This window comes from Rhipicephalus microplus, chromosome 2, assembly GCF_043290135.1.
Source record: "Rhipicephalus microplus isolate Deutch F79 chromosome 2, USDA_Rmic, whole genome shotgun sequence".
Taxonomy (NCBI): domain Eukaryota; kingdom Metazoa; phylum Arthropoda; class Arachnida; order Ixodida; family Ixodidae; genus Rhipicephalus; species Rhipicephalus microplus.
The window spans coordinates 1,357,248-1,379,084 of NC_134701.1; positions in this window are offsets into that span (position 1 = coordinate 1,357,248).

Genomic DNA, 21,837 nt, shown 5'->3' on the forward strand with positions numbered 1-21,837 from the left:
CAACCCAACCTAACCTAACCTAACCTAACCTTACCTAACCTAACCAAATTATCCTTACCTAACCAAACCTAACCTAACGTAACCTAACCTAACCTAACCTAACCTAACGTAACCTAACCTAACCTAACCTAACCCAACTCAACCCAACCTAACCTAATCTAACCTAACCTAACCTAACCTAACCTAACCTAACCAAACCTAACCTAACCTAACCTAACCTAACCTAACCTAACGACGGTTGCAAGCGCTTTCACATTAGATATCGCAGTTCCCCACTTTTAATGGTGAAAAACACTGCATCTCACTAATTCACATTGTTTAATGCGGTTTTACGACGGTTCATATCTTAACCTAACCTAACATTCGCACTTGTATCTAAAAACGCTCTATTACACTGTTTTGTTCACAATTACAATATTTGCATAACGTCACAGTTTTTCACCAACTTATTGCAGTACAGAACGCTGTATCTTCCTAAATGACATTGTTTTTTAAGGTTTCACGATGCTTGCATGCGCTTTAACGAGAATATCACAATATAGCAGTTTCGCACTTGTAACGGTAGAACACGCAGTATTTGGCTTGTTCATTCCGTTTTGTGTGCTTTCACAACATTTCACCTATCGCAGTTTAATACTCGCAATAAAACAACACTATCTCGTTAGATGACGTCGTTTTTGGTAGTTTCACGACGCTACCTAGCTTAACCTAACCTAACCTAACCTAACCTTCGCACTTCTATTGTTAGAAAACGTTTTATTCGCAACTTTACAATGTTTTCTACAAGATTACGACGGTTTCATGCGCTTTCACATTAGATATCGTAGTTCCCGACTTGTAATGTTGAAAAACACTACATCTCACTAAGTGAGATCGTTTAATGCGGTTTTACGACGGTTGATATGTCAACCTAACCTAACATTCGCACTTGTATCTAAAGACGCTCAATTACACTGTTTCGTTCACAGTTACGATATTTGCTTGACCTCACAGTTTCTCACCAACTTATTACAGTACAGAACGCTGTATCTCGCTAAATGACATCGTTCTTTAAGGTTTCACGATACTTGCATGCGCTTTACCGAGAATGTCACAACATAGCAGTTTCGCACTTGTAACGGTACAACACGCAGTATTTGGCTTGTTCATGCCGTTTTGTGTGCTTTCACAACATTTTACCTATCGCAGTTTCGTACTCGCAATAAAACAACACTATCTCGTTAGATGACGTCGTTTTTGGTGGTTTCACGACGCTACCTAGCTTAAACTAACATAACTCAACCTAACATAACCTTCGCACTTCTATCGTTAGAAAACGTTTTACTCGCTACTTTACATTGCTTTCTACAACATTACGACGGTTTCAAGTGCTTTCACTGTAGATATCGCAGTTCCCAACTTGTAAAGGTGAAAAACACTGCATCTCACTAAGTGACATTGTTTAATGCGGTTTTACGACGGTTCATACCTTAATCTAACGTAACCTAACCTAACCTAACCCAACCTAACCTAACATAACCTAACCTAACCTAACCTAACCAAACCTAACCTAACGTAACCTAACCTAACCTAACCTAACCTAACCTAACGACGTTTGCAAGCGCTTTCACATTAGATATCGCAGTTCCCAAGTTGTAAAGGTGAAAAACACTGCATCTCACTAAGTGACATTGTTTAATGCGGTTTTACGACGGTTCATACCTTAACCTAACGTAACCTAACCTAACCTAACCTAACCTTACCTAACCTAACCTAACCTAACCTAACCCAACCCAACCCAACCTAACCTAACCTAACCTAACCTAAACTAACCTAACCCAACCTAACCTAACCTAACCTAACCCAACCCAACCCAACCCAACCTAACCTAACCTAAGCTAACCTAACCAAACCTAACCTAACTTAACCTAACCTAACGTAACCTAACCTAACCTAACCTATTCTAACGTAACCTAACCTTTCCTGACCTAACCTAACCTAACGTAACCTAACCTAACCTAACCTAACATAACCTAACGTAACCTAACCTAACCTAACCTAACCTAACGTAACCTAACCTAACCTAACCCAACCTAACCCAACCCAACCCAACCCAAACCAACAACACCCAACCCAACCTAACCTAACCTAACCTAACCTTACCTAACCTAACCAAATTATCCTTACCTAACCTAACCTAACCTAACGTAACCTAACCTAACCTAACCTAACCTAACGTAACCTAACCTAACCTAACGTAACCTAACCTAACCTAACCTAACCCAACCTAACCTAACCTAACCTAACCTAACCCAACTCAACCCAACCTAACCTAATCTAACCTAACCTAACCTAACCTAACCTAACAAAACCTAACCTAACCTAACGACGGTTGCAAGCGCTTTCACATTAGATATCGCAGTTCCCGACTTTTAATGGTGAAAAACACTGCATCTCACTAATTGACATTGTTTAATGCGGTTTTACGACGGTTCATATCTTAACCTAACCTAACATTCGCACTTGTATCTAAAACCGCTCTATTACACTGTTTTGTTCACAATTACCATATTTGCATAACCTCACAGTTTTTCACCAACTTATTGCAGTACAGAACGTTGTATCTCGCTAAATGACATTGTTCTTTAAGGTTTCACGATGCTTGCATGCGCTTTAACGAGAATATCACAATATAGCAGTTTCGCACTTGTAACGGTAGAACACGCAGTATTTGGCTTGTTCATGCCGTTTTGTGTGCTTTCACATTTTACCTATCCCAGTTTCGTACTCGCAATAAAACAACACTATCTCGTTAGATGACGTCGTTTTTGGTGGTTTCACGACGCTACCTAGCTTAAACTAACATAACTCAACCTAACATAACCTTCGCACTTCTATCGTTAGAAAACGTTTTACTCGCTACTTTACATTGCTTTCTACAACATTACGACGGTTTCAAGCGCTTTCACATTAGATATCGCAGTTCCCAACTTGTAAAGGTGAAAAACACTGCATCTCACTAAGTGACATTGTTTATTGCGGTTTTACAACGGTTCATACCTTAACCTAACGTAACCTAACCTAACCTAACCCAACCTAACCTAACCTAACATAACCTAACCTAACCTAACCTAACCAAACCTAACCTAACGTAACCTAACGTAACCTAACCTAACCTAACCTAACCTAACGACGTTTGCAAGCGCTTTCACATTAGATATCGCAGTTCCCGACTTGTAATGGTGAAAAACACTGCATCTCACTAAGTGACATTGTTTAATGCGTTTTACGACGGTTCATATCTTAACCTAACCTAACATTCGTACTTGTATTGAAAAACGCTCTATTACACTGTTTCGTTCACAATTACGATATTTGCATAACCTCACAGTTTTTCACCAACTTATTGCAGTACAGAACGCTGTATCTCGCTAAATGACATTGTTCTTTAAGGTTTCACGATGCTTGCATGCGCTTTAACGAGAATATCACAATATAGCAGTTTCGCACTTGTAACGGTAGAACACGCAGTATTTGGCTTGTTCATGCCGTTTTGTGTGCTTTCACAACATTCCACCTATCGCAGTTTAATACTCGCAATAAAACAACACTATCTCTTTAGATGACGTCGTTTTTGGTAGTTTCACGCGCTACCTAGCCTAAACTAACCTAACCTAACCTAACCTTCGCACTTCTATCGTTAGAAAACGTTTTACTCGCAACTTTACAATGTTTTCTACAAGATTACGACGGTTTCATGCGCTTTCACATTAGATATCGTAGTTCGCGACTTGTAATGTTGAAAAACACTACATCTCACTAAGTGACAATGTTTAATGCTGTTTTACGATGGTTGATATGTCAACCTAACCTAACATTCGCACTTGTATCTAAAGACGCTCAATTACACTGTTTCGTTCACAATTACGATATTTGCTTGACCTCACAGTTTCTCACCAACTTATTACAGTACAGAACGCTGTATCTCGCTAAATGACATCGTTCTTTAAGGTTTCACGATACTTGCATGCGCTTTACCGAGAATGTCACAACATAGCAGTTTCGCACTTGTAACGGTACAACACGCAGTATTTGGCTTGTTCATGCCGTTTTGTGTGCTTTCACAACATTTTACCTATCGCAGTTTCGTACTCGCAATAAACAACACTATCTCGTTAGATGACGTCGTTTTTGGTGGTTTCACGACGCTACCTAGCTTAAACTAACATAACTCAACCTAACAAAACCTTCGCACTTCTATCGTTAGAAAACGTTTTACTCGCTACTTTACATTGCTTTCTACAACATTACGACGGTTTCAAGCGCTTTCACATTAGATATCGCAGTTCCCAACTTGTAAAGGTGAAAAACACTGCATCTCACTAAGTGACATTGTTTAATGCGGTTTTACGACGGTTCATACCTTAACCTAACGTAACCTAACCTAACCTAACCCAACCTAACCTAACATAACCTAACCTAACCTAACGTAACCTAACCTAACCTAACCTAACGTAACCTAACCTAACCTAACCTAACCTAACCTAACGACGTTTGCAAGCGCTTTCACATTAGATATCGCAGTTCCCGACTTTTAATGGTGAAAAACACTGCATCTCACTAATTGACATTTGTTTAATGCGGTTTTACGACGGTTCATATCTTAACCTAACCTAACATTCGCACTTGTATCTAAAAACGCTCTATTACACTGTTTTGTTCACAATTACCATATTTGCATAACCTCACAGTTTCTCACCAACTTATTGCAGTACAGAACGTTGTATCTCGCTAAATGACATTGTTCTTTAAGGTTTCACGATGCTTGCATGCGCTTTAACGAGAATATCACAATATAGCAGTTTCGTACTTGTAACGGTACAACACGCAGTATTTGGCTTGTTCATGCCGTTTTGTGTGCTTTCACAACATTTCACCTATCGCAGTTTCGTACTCGCAATAAAACAACACTATCTCGTTAGATGACGTTGTTTTTGGTAGTTTCACGACGCTACCTAGCTTAAACTAACATAACTCAACCTAACATAACCTTCGCACTTCTATCGTTAGAAAACGTTTTACTCGCTACTTTACATTGCTTTCTACAACAATACGACGGTTTCAAGCGCTTTCACATTAGATATCACAGTTCCCAACTTGTAAAGGTGAAAAACACTGCATCTCACTAAGTGACATTGTTTAATGCGGTTTTAGCGCGGTTCATATCTTAACCTAACCTAACCTAACCTAACCTAACCCAACCTAACCTAACATAACCTAACCTAACCTAACCTAACCAAACCTAACCTAACGTAACCTAACCTAACCTAACCTAACCTAACATAACCTAACGACGTTTGCAAGCGCTTTCACATTAGATATCGCAGTTCCCGACTTGTAATGGCGAAAAACACAGCATCTCACTAAGTGACATTGTTTAATGCGGTTTTAGCGCGGTTCATATCTTAACCTAACCTAACCTTACCTAACCCAACCTAACCTAACCTAACCTAACCAAACCTTACCTAACATCCCTAACCTAACCTAACCTAACCTAACCTAACCAAACCTAACCTAACCTAACCTAACGTAACCTAACCTAACCTAACCTAACCTAACCTAACCTAACGACGTTTGCAAGCGCTTTCACATTAGATATCGTAGTTCCCGACTTGTAATGTTGAAAAACACTACATCTCACTAAGTGACATTGTTTAATGCGGTTTTACGACGGTTGATATCTCAACCTAACCTAACATTCGCACTTGTATCTAAATACGCTCAATTACACTGTTTCGTTCACAATTACGATATTTGCTTGACCTCACAGTTTCTCACCAACTTATTACAGTTCAGAACGCTGTATCTCGCTAAATGACATCGTTCTTCAAGGTTTCACGATACTTGCATGCGCTTTAACGAGAATATCACAATAAAGCAGTTTCGCACTTGTAACGGCACAAGACGCAGTATCTGGCTAGTTCATGCCATTTTGTGTGCTTTCCCAATATTTCACCTATCGCAGTTTCGTACTCGCAATAAAACAACACTATCTCGTTAGATGACATCGTTTTTGGCGGTTTCACGACGCTACCTAGCTCAAACTAACCGATTCTTCGCACTTCTATCGTTAGAAAACGTTTTATTCGCTACTTTACAATGTTTTCTGCAAGATTACGACGGTTTCATGCGCTTTCACATTAGATATCGCAGTTCCCGACTTGTAATGGTGAAAAACACAGCATCTCACTAAGTGACATTGTTTAATGCGGTTTTAGCTCGGTTCATATCTTAACCTAACCTAACCTTACCCAACCCAACCTAACCTAACCTAACCTAACCAAACCTAACCTAACATACCCTAACCTAACCTAACCTAACCTAACCAAACCTAACCTAACCTAACCTAACGTAACCTAACCTAACCTAACCTAACCTAACCTAACCTAACCTAACCTAACCTAACGACGTTTGCAAGCGCTTTCACATTAGATATCGCAGTTCCCGACTTGTAATGGTGAAAAACACTGCATCTCACTAAGTGACATTGTTTAATGCGGTTTCACGACGGTTCATATCTTAACCTAACCTAACATTCGCACTTGTATTAAAAAACGCTCTATTACACTGTTTCGTTCACAATTAGGATATTTGCATAACCTCACAGTTTTTCACCAACTTATTGCAGTACAGAACGCTGTATCTCGCTAAATGACATTGTTCTTTAAGGTTTCACGATGCTTGCATGCGCTTTAACGAGAATATCACAACATAGCAGTTTCGCACTTGTAACGATACAACACGCAGTATTTGGCTTGTTCATGCCGTTTTGTGTGCTTTCACAACATTTCACCTATCGCAGTTTCGTACTCGCAATAAAACAACACTATCTCGTTAGATGACGTTGTTTTTGGTAGTTTCACGACGCTACCTAGCTTAAACATAACTCAACCTAACATAACCTTCGCACTTCTATCGTTAGAAAACGTTTTACTCGCTACTTTACATTGCTTTCTACAACATTACGACGGTTTCAAGCGCATTCACATTAGATATCACAGTTCCCAACTTGTAAAGGTGAAAAACACTGCATCTCACTAAGTGACATTGTTTATTGCGGTTTTACGATGGTTCATACCTTAACCTAACGTAACCTAACCTAACCTTACCTAACCTAACCTAACCTAACCCAACCCGACCCAACCTAACCTAACCTAACCTAACCTAAACTAACCTAACCCAACCTAACCTAACCTAACCTAACCTAACCCAACCTAACCCAACCCAACCCAACCTAACCTAACCTAAGCTAACCTAACCTAACCTAACCAAACCTAACCTAACTTAACCTAACCTAACGTAACCTAACCTAACCTAACCTATTCTAACGTAACCTAACCTTACCTGACCTAACCTAACCTAACGTAACCTAACCTAACCTAACATTACCTAACGTAACCTAACCTAACCTAACCTAGCCTAACGTAACCTAACCTAACCTAACCCAACCTAACCCAACCCAACCCAACCCAACAACACCCAACCCAACCTAACCTAACCTAACCTAACCTTACCTAACCTAACCAAATTATCCTTACCTAACCAAACCTAACCTAACGTAACCTAGCCTAACCTAACCTAACCTAACGTAACCTAACCTAACCTAACCTAACCCAACCTAACCTAACCTAACCTAACCTAACCTAACCCAACTCAACCCAACCTAACCTAATCTAACCTAACCTAACCTAACCTAACCTAACCTAACCAAACCTAACCTAACCTAACCTAACCTAACCTAACCTAACGACGGTTGCAAGCGCTTTCACATTAGATATCGCAGTTCCCCACTTTTAATGGTGAAAAACACTGCATCTCACTAATTGACATTGTTTAATGCGGTTTTACGACGGTTCATATCTTAACCTAACCTAACATTCGCACTTGTATCTAAAAACGCTCTATTACACTGTTTTGTTCACAATTACAATATTTGCATAACGTCACAGTTTTTCACCAACTTATTGCAGTACAGAACGCTGTATCTTCCTAAATGACATTGTTTTTTAAGGTTTCACGATGCTTGCATGCGCTTTAACGAGAATATCACAATATAGCAGTTTCGCACTTGTAACGGTAGAACACGCAGTATTTGGCTTGTTCATTCCGTTTTGTGTGCTTTCACAACATTTCACCTATCGCAGTTTAATACTCGCAATAAAACAACACTATCTCGTTAGATGACGTCGTTTTTGGTAGTTTCACGACGCTACCTAGCTTAACCTAACCTAACCTAACCTAACCTTCGCACTTCTATTGTTAGAAAACGATTTATTCGCAACTTTACAATGTTTTCTACAAGATTACGACGGTTTCATGCGCTTTCACATTAGATATCGTAGTTCCCGACTTGTAATGTTGAAAAACACTACATCTCACTAAGTGAGATCGTTTAATGCGGTTTTACGACGGTTGATATGTCAACCTAACCTAACATTCGCACTTGTACTAAAGACGCTCAATTACACTGTTTCGTTCACAGTTACGATATTTGCTTGACCTCACAGTTTCTCACCAACTTATTACAGTACAGAACGCTGTATCTCGCTAAATGACATCGTTCTTTAAGGTTTCACGATACTTGCATGCGCTTTACCGAGAATGTCACAACATAGCAGTTTCGCACTTGTAACGGTACAACACGCAGTATTTGGCTTGTTCATGCCGTTTTGTGTGCTTTCACAACATTTTACCTATCGCAGTTTCGTACTCGCAATAAAACAACACTATCTCGTTAGATGACGTCGTTTTTGGTGGTTTCACGACGCTACCTAGCTTAAACTAACATAACTCAACCTAACATAACCTTCGCACTTCTATCGTTAGAAAACGTTTTACTCGCTACTTTACATTGCTTTCTACAACATTACGACGGTTTCAAGTGCTTTCACTGTAGATATCGCAGTTCCCAACTTGTAAAGGTGAAAAACACTGCATCTCACTAAGTGACATTGTTTAATGCGGTTTTACGACGGTTCATACCTTAATCTAACGTAACCTAACCTAACCTAACCCAACCTAACCTAACATAACCTAACCTAACCTAACCTAACCAAACCTAACCTAACGTAACCTAACCTAACCTAACCTAACCTAACCTAACGACGTTTGCAAGCGCTTTCACATTAGATATCGCAGTTCCCAAGTTGTAAAGGTGAAAAACACTGCATCTCACTAAGTGACATTGTTTAATGCGGTTTTACGACGGTTCATACCTTAACCTAACGTAACCTAACCTAACCTAACCTAACCTTACCTAACCTAACCTAACCTAACCTAACCTAACCCAACCCAACCCAACCTAACCTAACCTAACCTAACCTAAACTAACCTAACCCAACCTAACCTAACCTAACCTAACCCAACCCAACCCAACCCAACCTAACCTAACCTAAGCTAACCTAACCAAACCTAACCTAACTTAACCTAACCTAACGTAACCTAACCTAACCTAACCTATTCTAACGTAACCTAACCTTTCCTGACCTAACCTAACCTAACGTAACCTAACCTAACCTAACCTAACATAACCTAACGTAACCTAACCTAACCTAACCTAACCTAACGTAACCTAACCTAACCTAACCCAACCTAACCCAACCCAACCCAACCCAAACCAACAACACCCAACCCAACCTAACCTAACCTAACCTAACCTTACCTAACCTAACCAAATTATCCTTACCTAACCTAACCTAACCTAACGTAACCTAACCTAACCTAACCTAACCTAACGTAACCTAACCTAACCTAACGTAACCTAACCTAACCTAACCTAACCTAACCCAACCTAACCTAACCTAACCTAACCTAACCCAACTCAACCCAACCTAACCTAATCTAACCTAACCTAACCTAACCTAACCTAACAAAACCTAACCTAACCTAACCTAACCTAACGACGGTTGCAAGCGCTTTCACATTAGATATCGCAGTTCCCGACTTTTAATGGTGAAAAACACTACATCTCACTAAGTGACAATGTTTAATGCGGTTATACGATGGTTGATATGTCAACCTAACCTAACATTCGCACTTGTATCTAAAGACGCTCAATTACACTGTTTCGTTCACAATTACGATATTTGCTTGACCTCACAGTTTCTCACCAACTTATTACAGTACAGAACGCTGTATCTCGCTAAATGACATCGTTCTTTAAGGTTTCACGATACTTGCATGCGCTTTACCGAGAATGTCACAACATAGCAGTTTCGCACTTGTAACGGTACAACACGCAGTATTTGGCTTGTTCATGCCGTTTTGTGTGCTTTCACAACATTTTACCTATCGCAGTTTCGTACTCGCAATAAACAACACTATCTCGTTAGATGACGTCGTTTTTGGTGGTTTCACGACGCTACCTAGCTTAAACTAACATAACTCAACCTAACATAACCTTCGCACTTCTATCGTTAGAAAACGTTTTACTCGCTACTTTACATTGCTTTCTACAACATTACGACGGTTTCAAGCGCTTTCACATTAGATATCGCAGTTCCCAACTTGTAAAGGTGAAAAACACTGCATCTCACTAAGTGACATTGTTTAATGCGGTTTTACGATGGTTCATACCTTAACCTAACGTAACCTAACCTAACCTAACCCAACCTAACCTAACATAACCTAACCTAACCTAACCTAACCTAACCTAACGTAACCTAACCTAACCTAACCTAACCTAACCTAACGACGTTTGCAAGCGCTTTCACATTAGATATCGCAGTTCCCGACTTTTAATGGTGAAAAACACTGCATCTCACTAATTGACATTTGTTTAATGCGGTTTTACGACGGTTCATATCTTAACCTAACCTAACATTCGCACTTGTATCTAAAAACGCTCTATTACACTGTTTTGTTCACAATTACCATATTTGCATAACCTCACAGTTTCTCACCAACTTATTGCAGTACAGAACGTTGTATCTCGCTAAATGACATTGTTCTTTAAGGTTTCACGATGCTTGCATGCGCTTTAACGAGAATATCACAATATAGCAGTTTCGCACTTGTAACGGCAGAACACGCAGTATTTGGCTTGTTCATGCCGTTTTGTGTGCTTTCACAACATTTCACCTATCGCAGTTTATTACTCGCTATAAAACAACACTATCTCGTTAGATGACGTCGTTTTTGGTAGTTTCACGACGCTACCTAGCTTAAACTAAGCTAACCTAACCTAACCTTCGCACTTCTATCGTTAGAAAACGTTTTACTCGCCACTTTACAATGTTTTCTACAAGATTACGACGGTTTCATGCGCTTTCACATTAGATATCGTAGTTCCCGACTTGTAATGTTGAAAAACACTACATCTTACTAAGTGACATTGTTTAATGCGGTTTTACGACGGTTGATATGTCAACCTAACCTAACATTCGCACTTGTATCTAAAGACGCTCAATTACACTGTTTCGTTCACAATTACGATATTTGCTTGACCTCACAGTTTCTCACCAACTTGTTACAGTACAGAACGCTGTATCTCGCTAAATGACATCGTTCTTTAAGGTTTCACGATACTTGCATGCGCTTTACCGAGAATGTCAAAACATAGCAGTTTCGCACTTGTAACGGTACAACACGCAGTATTTGGCTTGTTCATGCCGTTTTGGGTGCTTTCACATTTTACCTATCGCAGTTTCGTACTCGCAATAAAACAACACTATCTCGTTAGATGACGTCGTTTTTGGTGGTTTCACGACGCTACCTAGCTTAAACTAACATAACTCAACCTAACATAACCTTCGCACTTCTATCGTTAGAAAACGTTTTACTCGCTACTTTACAATGCTTTCTACAACATTACGACGGTTTCAAGCGCTTTCACATTAGATATCGCAGTTCCCAACTTGTAAAGGTGAAAAACACTGCATCTCACTAAGTGACATTGTTTATTGCGGTTTTACAACGGTTCATACCTTAACCTAACGTAACCTAACCTAACCTAACCCAACCTAACCTAACATAACCTAACCTAACCTAACCTAACCAAACCTAACCTAACGTAACCTAACCTAACCTAACCTAACCTAACCTAACGACGTTTGCAAGCGCTTTCACATTAGATATCGCAGTTCCCGACTTGTAATGATGAAAAACACTGCATCTCATCAAGTGACATTGTTTAATGCGGTTTTACGACGGTTCATATCTTAACCTAACCTAACATTCGCACTTGTATTAAAAAACGCTCTATTACACTGTTTCGTTCACAATTAGGATATTTGCATAACCTCACAGTTTTTCACCAACTTATTGCAGTACAGAACGCTGTATCTCGCTAAATGACATCGTTCTTTAAGGTTTCACGATGCTTGCATGCGCTTTAACGAGAATATCACAACATAGCAGTTTCGTACTTGTAACGGTACAACACGCAGTATTTGGCTTGTTCATGCCGTTTTGTGTGCTTTCACAACATTTCACCTATCGCAGTTTCGTACTCGCAATAAAACAACACTATCTCGTTAGATGACGTTGTTTTTGGTAGTTTCACGACGCTACCTAGCTTAAACTAACATAACTCAACCTAACATAACCTTCGCACTTCTATCGTTAGAAAACGTTTTACTCGCTACTTTACATTGCTTTCTACAACAATACGACGGTTTCAAGCGCTTTCACATTAGATATCACAGTTCCCAACTTGTAAAGGTGAAAAACACTGCATCTCACTAAGTGACATTGTTTAATGCGGTTTTACGACGGTTCATACCTTAACCTAACGTAACCTAACCTAACCTAACCTAACCTTACCTAACCTAACCTAACCTAACCCAACCCAACCCAACCTAACCTAACCTAACCTAACCTAAACTAACCTAACCCAACCTAACCTAACCTAACCTAACCTAACCCAACCCAACCCAACCCAACCTAACCTAACCTAAGCTAACCTAACCAAACCTAACCTAACCTAACGTAACCTAACCTAACCTAACCCAACCTAACCCAACCCAACCCAAACCAACAACACCCAACCCAACCTAACCTAACCTAGCCTAACCTAACCTTACCTAACCTAACCAAATTATCCTTACCTAACCTAACCTAACCTAACCTAACGTAACCTAACCTAACCTAACCTAACCTAACGTAACCTAAACTAACCTAACGTAACCTAACCTAACCTAACCTAACCCAACCTAACCTAACCTAACCTAACCTAACCCAACTCAACCCAACCTAACCTAATCTAACCTAACCTAACCTAACCTAACCTAACAAAACCTAACCTAACCTAACGACGGTTGCAAGCGCTTTCACATTAGATATCGCAGTTCCCGACTTTTAATGGTGAAAAACACTGCATCTCACTAATTGACATTGTTTAATGCGGTTTTACGACGGTTCATATCTTAACCTAACCTAACATTCGCACTTGTATCTAAAACCGCTCTATTACACTGTTTTGTTCACAATTACCATATTTGCATAACCTCACAGTTTTTCACCAACTTATTGCAGTACAGAACGTTGTATCTCGCTAAATGACATTGTTCTTTAAGGTTTCACGATGCTTGCATGCGCTTTAACGAGAATATCACAATATAGCAGTTTCGCACTTGTAACGGTAGAACACGCAGTATTTGGCTTGTTCATGCCGTTTTGTGTGCTTTCACATTTTACCTATCCCAGTTTCGTACTCGCAATAAAACAACACTATCTCGTTAGATGACGTCGTTTTTGGTGGTTTCACGACGCTACCTAGCTTAAACTAACATAACTCAACCTAACATAACCTTCGCACTTCTATCGTTAGAAAACGTTTTACTCGCTACTTTACATTGCTTTCTACAACATTACGACGGTTTCAAGCGCTTTCACATTAGATATCGCAGTTCCCAACTTGTAAAGGTGAAAAACACTGCATCTCACTAAGTGACATTGTTTATTGCGGTTTTACAACGGTTCATACCTTAACCTAACGTAACCTAACCTAACCTAACCCAACCTAACCTAACATAACCTAACCTAACCTAACCTAACCAAACCTAACCTAACGTAACCTAACGTAACCTAACCTAACCTAACCTAACCTAACCTAACGACGTTTGCAAGCGCTTTCACATTAGATATCGCAGTTCCCGACTTGTAATGGTGAAAAACACTGCATCTCACTAAGTGACATTGTTTAATGCGTTTTACGACGGTTCATATCTTAACCTAACCTAACATTCGTACTTGTATTGAAAAACGCTCTATTACACTGTTTCGTTCACAATTACGATATTTGCATAACCTCACAGTTTTTCACCAACTTATTGCAGTACAGAACGCTGTATCTCGCTAAATGACATTGTTCTTTAAGGTTTCACGATGCTTGCATGCGCTTTAACGAGAATATCACAATATAGCAGTTTCGCACTTGTAACGGTAGAACACGCAGTATTTGGCTTGTTCATGCCGTTTTGTGTGCTTTCACAACATTCCACCTATCGCAGTTTAATACTCGCAATAAAACAACACTATCTCTTTAGATGACGTCGTTTTTGGTAGTTTCACGCGCTACCTAGCCTAAACTAACCTAACCTAACCTAACCTTCGCACTTCTATCGTTAGAAAACGTTTTACTCGCAACTTTACAATGTTTTCTACAAGATTACGACGGTTTCATGCGCTTTCACATTAGATATCGTAGTTCCCGACTTGTAATGTTGAAAAACACTACATCTCACTAAGTGACAATGTTTAATGCTGTTTTACGATGGTTGATATGTCAACCTAACCTAACATTCGCACTTGTATCTAAAGACGCTCAATTACACTGTTTCGTTCACAATTACGATATTTGCTTGACCTCACAGTTTCTCACCAACTTATTACAGTACAGAACGCTGTATCTCGCTAAATGACATCGTTCTTTAAGGTTTCACGATACTTGCATGCGCTTTACCGAGAATGTCACAACATAGCAGTTTCGCACTTGTAACGGTACAACACGCAGTATTTGGCTTGTTCATGCCGTTTTGTGTGCTTTCACAACATTTTACCTATCGCAGTTTCGTACTCGCAATAAACAACACTATCTCGTTAGATGACGTCGTTTTTGGTGGTTTCACGACGCTACCTAGCTTAAACTAACATAACTCAACCTAACAAAACCTTCGCACTTCTATCGTTAGAAAACGTTTTACTCGCTACTTTACATTGCTTTCTACAACATTACGACGGTTTCAAGCGCTTTCACATTAGATATCGCAGTTCCCAACTTGTAAAGGTGAAAAACACTGCATCTCACTAAGTGACATTGTTTAATGCGGTTTTACGACGGTTCATACCTTAACCTAACGTAACCTAACCTAACCTAACCCAACCTAACCTAACATAACCTAACCTAACCTAACCTAACCTAACCTAACCTAACCTAACCTAACGTAACCTAACCTAACCTAACCTAACCTAACCTAACGACGTTTGCAAGCGCTTTCACATTAGATATCGCAGTTCCCGACTTTTAATGGTGAAAAACACTGCATCTCACTAATTGACATTTGTTTAATGCGGTTTTACGACGGTTCATATCTTAACCTAACCTAACATTCGCACTTGTATCTAAAAACGCTCTATTACACTGTTTTGTTCACAATTACCATATTTGCATAACCTCACAGTTTCTCACCAACTTATTGCAGTACAAAACGTTGTATCTCGCTAAATGACATTGTTCTTTAAGGTTTCACGATGCTTGCATGCGCTTTAACGAGAATATCACAATATAGCAGTTTCGTACTTGTAACGGTACAACACGCAGTATTTGGCTTGTTCATGCCGTTTTGTGTGCTTTCACAACATTTCACCTATCGCAGTTTCGTACTCGCAATAAAACAACACTATCTCGTTAGATGACGTTGTTTTTGGTAGTTTCACGACGCTACCTAGCTTAAACTAACATAACTCAACCTAACATAACCTTCGCACTTCTATCGTTAGAAAACGTTTTACTCGCTACTTTACATTGCTTTCTACAACAATACGACGGTTTCAAGCGCTTTCACATTAGATATCACAGTTCCCAACTTGTAAAGGTGAAAAACACTGCATCTCACTAAGTGACATTGTTTAATGCGGTTTTAGCGCGGTTCATATCTTAACCTAACCTAACCTAACCTAACCTAACCCAACCTAACCTAACATAACCTAACCTAACCTAACCTAACCAAACCTAACCTAACGTAACCTAACCTAACCTAACCTAACCTAACATAACCTAACGACGTTTGCAAGCGCTTTCACATTAGATATCGCAGTTCCCGACTTGTAATGGTGAAAAACACAGCATCTCACTAAGTGACATTGTTTAATGCGGTTTTAGCGCGGTTCATATCTTAACCTAACCTAACCTTACCTAACCCAACCTAACCTAACCTAACCTAACCAAACCTTACCTAACATCCCTAACCTAACCTAACCTAACCTAACCTAACCAAACCTAACCTAACCTAACCTAACGTAACCTAACCTAACCTAACCTAACCTAACCTAACCTAACGACGTTTGCAAGCGCTTTCACATTAGATATCGTAGTTCCCGACTTGTAATGTTGAAAAACACTACATCTCACTAAGTGACATTGTTTAATGCGGTTTTACGACGGTTGATATCTCAACCTAACCTAACATTCGCACTTGTATCTAAATACGCTCAATTACACTGTTTCGTTCACAATTACGATATTTGCTTGACCTCACAGTTTCTCACCAACTTATTACAGTTCAGAACGCTGTATCTCGCTAAATGACATCGTTCTTCAAGGTTTCACGATACTTGCATGCGCTTTAACGAGAATATCACAATAAAGCAGTTTCGCACTTGTAACGGCACAAGACGCAGTATCTGGCTAGTTCATGCCATTTTGTGTGCTTTCCCAATATTTCACCTATCGCAGTTTCGTACTCGCAATAAAACAACACTATCTCGTTAGATGACATCGTTTTTGGCGGTTTCACGACGCTACCTAGCTCAAACTAACCGATTCTTCGCACTTCTATCGTTAGAAAACGTTTTATTCGCTACTTTACAATGTTTTCTGCAAGATTACGACGGTTTCATGCGCTTTCACATTAGATATCGCAGTTCCCGACTTGTAATGGTGAAAAACACAGCATCTCACTAAGTGACATTGTTTAATGCGGTTTTAGCTCGGTTCATATCTTAACCTAACCTAACCTTACCCAACCCAACCTAACCTAACCTAACCTAACCAAACCTAACCTAACATACCCTAACCTAACCTAACCTAACCTAACCAAACCTAACCTAACCTAACCTAACGTAACCTAACCTAACCTAACCTAACCTAACCTAACCTAACCTAACCTAACCTAACGACGTTTGCAAGCGCTTTCACATTAGATATCGCAGTTCCCGACTTGTAATGGTGAAAAACACTGCATCTCACTAAGTGACATTGTTTAATGCGGTTTCACGACGGTTCATATCTTAACCTAACCTAACATTCGCACTTGTATTAAAAAACGCTCTATTACACTGTTTCGTTCACAATTAGGATATTTGCATAACCTCACAGTTTTTCACCAACTTATTGCAGTACAGAACGCTGTATCTCGCTAAATGACATTGTTCTTTAAGGTTTCACGATGCTTGCATGCGCTTTAACGAGAATATCACAACATAGCAGTTTCGCACTTGTAACGATACAACACGCAGTATTTGGCTTGTTCATGCCGTTTTGTGTGCTTTCACAACATTTCACCTATCGCAGTTTCGTACTCGCAATAAAACAACACTATCTCGTTAGATGACGTTGTTTTTGGTAGTTTCACGACGCTACCTAGCTTAAACATAACTCAACCTAACATAACCTTCGCACTTCTATCGTTAGAAAACGTTTTACTCGCTACTTTACATTGCTTTCTACAACATTACGACGGTTTCAAGCGCATTCACATTAGATATCACAGTTCCCAACTTGTAAAGGTGAAAAACACTGCATCTCACTAAGTGACATTGTTTATTGCGGTTTTACGATGGTTCATACCTTAACCTAACGTAACCTAACCTAACCTTACCTAACCTAACCTAACCTAACCCAACCCGACCCAACCTAACCTAACCTAACCTAACCTAAACTAACCTAACCCAACCTAACCTAACCTAACCTAACCCAACCTAACCCAACCCAACCCAACCTAACCTAACCTAAGCTAACCTAACCTAACCTAGCCAAACCTAACCTAACTTAACCTAACCTAACGTAACCTAACCTAACCTAACCTATTCTAACGTAACCTAACCTTACCTGTCCTAACCTAACCTAACGTAACCTAACCTAACCTAACATTACCTAACGTAACCTAACCTAACCTAACCTAGCCTAACGTAACCTAACCTAACCTAACCCAACCTAACCCAACCCAACCCAACCCAACAACACCCAACCCAACCTAACCTAACCTAACCTAACCTTACCTAACCTAACTAAATTATCCTTACCTAACCAAACCTAACCTAACGTAACCTAACCTAACCTAACCTAACCTAACCTAACGTAACCTAACCTAACCTAACCTAACCCAACCTAACCTAACCTAACCTAACCTAACCTAACCCAACTCAACCCAACCTAACCTAATCTAACCTAACCTAACCTAACCTAACCTAACCTAACCAAACCTAACCTAACCTAACCTAACCTAACCTAACCTAACGACGGTTGCAAGCGCTTTCACATTAGATATCGCAGTTCCCCACTTTTAATGGTGAAAAACACTGCATCTCACTAATTGACATTGTTTAATGCGGTTTTACGACGGTTCATATCTTAACCTAACCTAACATTCGCACTTGTATCTAAAAACGCTCTATTACACTGTTTTGTTCACAATTACAATATTTGCATAACGTCACAGTTTTTCACCAACTTATTGCAGTACAGAACGCTGTATCTTCCTAAATGACATTGTTTTTTAAGGTTTCACGATGCTTGCATGCGCTTTAACGAGAATATCACAATATAGCAGTTTCGCACTTGTAACGGTAGAACACGCAGTATTTGGCTTGTTCATTCCGTTTTGTGTGCTTTCACAACATTTCACCTATCGCAGTTTAATACTCGCAATAAAACAACACTATCTCGTTAGATGACGTAGTTTTTGGTAGTTTCACGACGCTACCTAGCTTAACCTAACCTAACCTAACCTAACCTTCGCACTTCTATTGTTAGAAAACGTTTTATTCGCAACTTTACAATGTTTTCTACAAGATTACGACGGTTTCATGCGCTTTCACATTAGATATCGTAGTTCCCGACTTGTAATGTTGAAAAACACTACATCTCACTAAGTGAGATCGTTTAATGCGGTTTTACGACGGTTGATATGTCAACCTAACCTAACATTCGCACTTGTATCTAAAGACGCTCAATTACACTGTTTCGTTCACAGTTACGATATTTGCTTGACCTCACAGTTTCTCACCAACTTATTACAGTACAGAACGCTGTATCTCGCTAAATGACATCGTTCTTTAAGGTTTCACGATACTTGCATGCGCTTTACCGAGAATGTCACAACATAGCAGTTTCGCACTTGTAACGGTACAACACGCAGTATTTGGCTTGTTCATGCCGTTTTGTGTGCTTTCACAACATTTTACCTATCGCAGTTTCGTACTCGCAATAAAACAACACTATCTCGTTAGATGACGTCGTTTTTGGTGGTTTCACGACGCTACCTAGCCCAAACTAACATAACTCAACCTAACATAACCTTCGCACTTCTATCGTTAGAAAACGTTTTACTCGCTACTTTACATTGCTTTCTACAACATTACGACGGTTTCAAGTGCTTTCACTGTAGATATCGCAGTTCCCAACTTGTAAAGGTGAAAAACACTGCATCTCACTAAGTGACATTGTTTAATGCGGTTTTACGACGGTTCATACCTTAATCTAACGTAACCTAACCTAACCTAACCCAACCTAACCTAACATAACCTAACCTAACCTAACCTAACCAAAGCTAACCTAACGTAACCTAACCTAACCTAACCTAACCTAACCTAACGACGTTTGCAAGCGCTTTCACATTAGATATCGCAGTTCCCAAGTTGTAAAGGTGAAAAACACTGCATCTCACTAAGTGACATTGTTTAATGCGGTTTTACGACGGTTCATACCTTAACCTAACGTAACCTAACCTAACCTAACCTAACCTAACCTTACCTAACCTAACCTAACCTAACCTAACCTAACCCAACCCAACCCAACCTAACCTAACCTAACCTAACCTAAACTAACCTAACCCAACCTAACCTAACCTAACCTAACCCAACCCAACCCAACCCAACCTAACCTAACCTAAGCTAACCTAACCAAACCTAACCTAACTTAACCTAACCTAACGTAACCTAACCTAACCTAACCTATTCTAACGTAACCTAACCTTTCCTGACCTAACCTAACCTAACGTAACCTAACCTAACCTAACCTAACATAACCTAACGTAACCTAACCTAACCTAACCTAACCTAACCTAACGTAACCTAACCTAACCTAACCCAACCTAACCCAACCCAACCCAACCCAAACCAACAACACCCAACCCAACCTAACCTAACCTAACCTAACCTTACCTAACCTAACCAAATTATCCTTACCTAACCTAACCTAACCTAACGTAACCTAACCTAACCTAACCTAACCTAACGTAACCTAACCTAACCTAACGTAACCTAACCTAACCTAACCTAACCTAACCCAACCTAACCTAACCTAACCTAACCTAACCCAACTCAACCCAACCTAACCTAATCTAACCTAACCTAACCTAACCTAACCTAACAAAACCTAACCTAACCTAACCTAACCTAACCTAACGACGGTTGCAAGCGCTTTCACATTAGATATCGCAGTTCCCGACTTTTAATGGTGAAAAACACTGCATCTCACTAATTGACATTGTTTAATGCGGTTTTACGACGGTTCATATCTTAACCTAACCTAACATTCGCACTTGTATCTAAAACCGCTCTATTCCACTGTTTTGTTCACAATTACCATATTTGCATAACCTCACAGTTTTTCACCAACTTATTGCAGTACAGAACGTTGTATCTCGCTAAATGACATTGTTCTTTAAGGTTTCACGATGCTTGCATGCGCTTTAACGAGAATATCACAATATAGCAGTTTCGCACTTGTAACGGTAGAACACGCAGTATTTGGCTTGTTCATGCCGTTTTGTGTGCTTTCACATTTCACCTATCGCAGTTTAATACTCGCTATAAAACAACACTATCTCGTTAGATGACGTCGTTTTTGGTAGTTTCACGACGCTACCTAGCTTAAACTAACCTAACCTAACCTAACCTTCGCACTTCTATCATTAGAAAACGTTTTACTCGCAACTTTACAATGTTTTCTACAAGATTACGACGGTTTCATGCGCTTTCACATTAGATATCGTAGTTCCCGACTTGTAATGTTGAAAAACACTACATCTCACTAAGTGACATTGTTTATAGCGGTTTTACGACGGTTGATATGTCAACCTAACCTAACATTCGCACTTGTATCTAAAGACGCTCAATTACACTGTTTCGTTCACAATTACGATATTTGCTTGACCTCACAGTTTCTCACCAGCTTATTACAGTACAGAACGCTGTATCTCGCTAAATGACATCGTTCTTTAAGGTTTCACGATACTTGCATGCGCTTTACCGAGAATGTCAAAACATAGCAGTTTCGCACTTGTAACGGTACAACACGCAGTATTTGGCTTGTTCATGCCGTTTTGTGTGCTTTCACATTTTACCTATCGCAGTTTC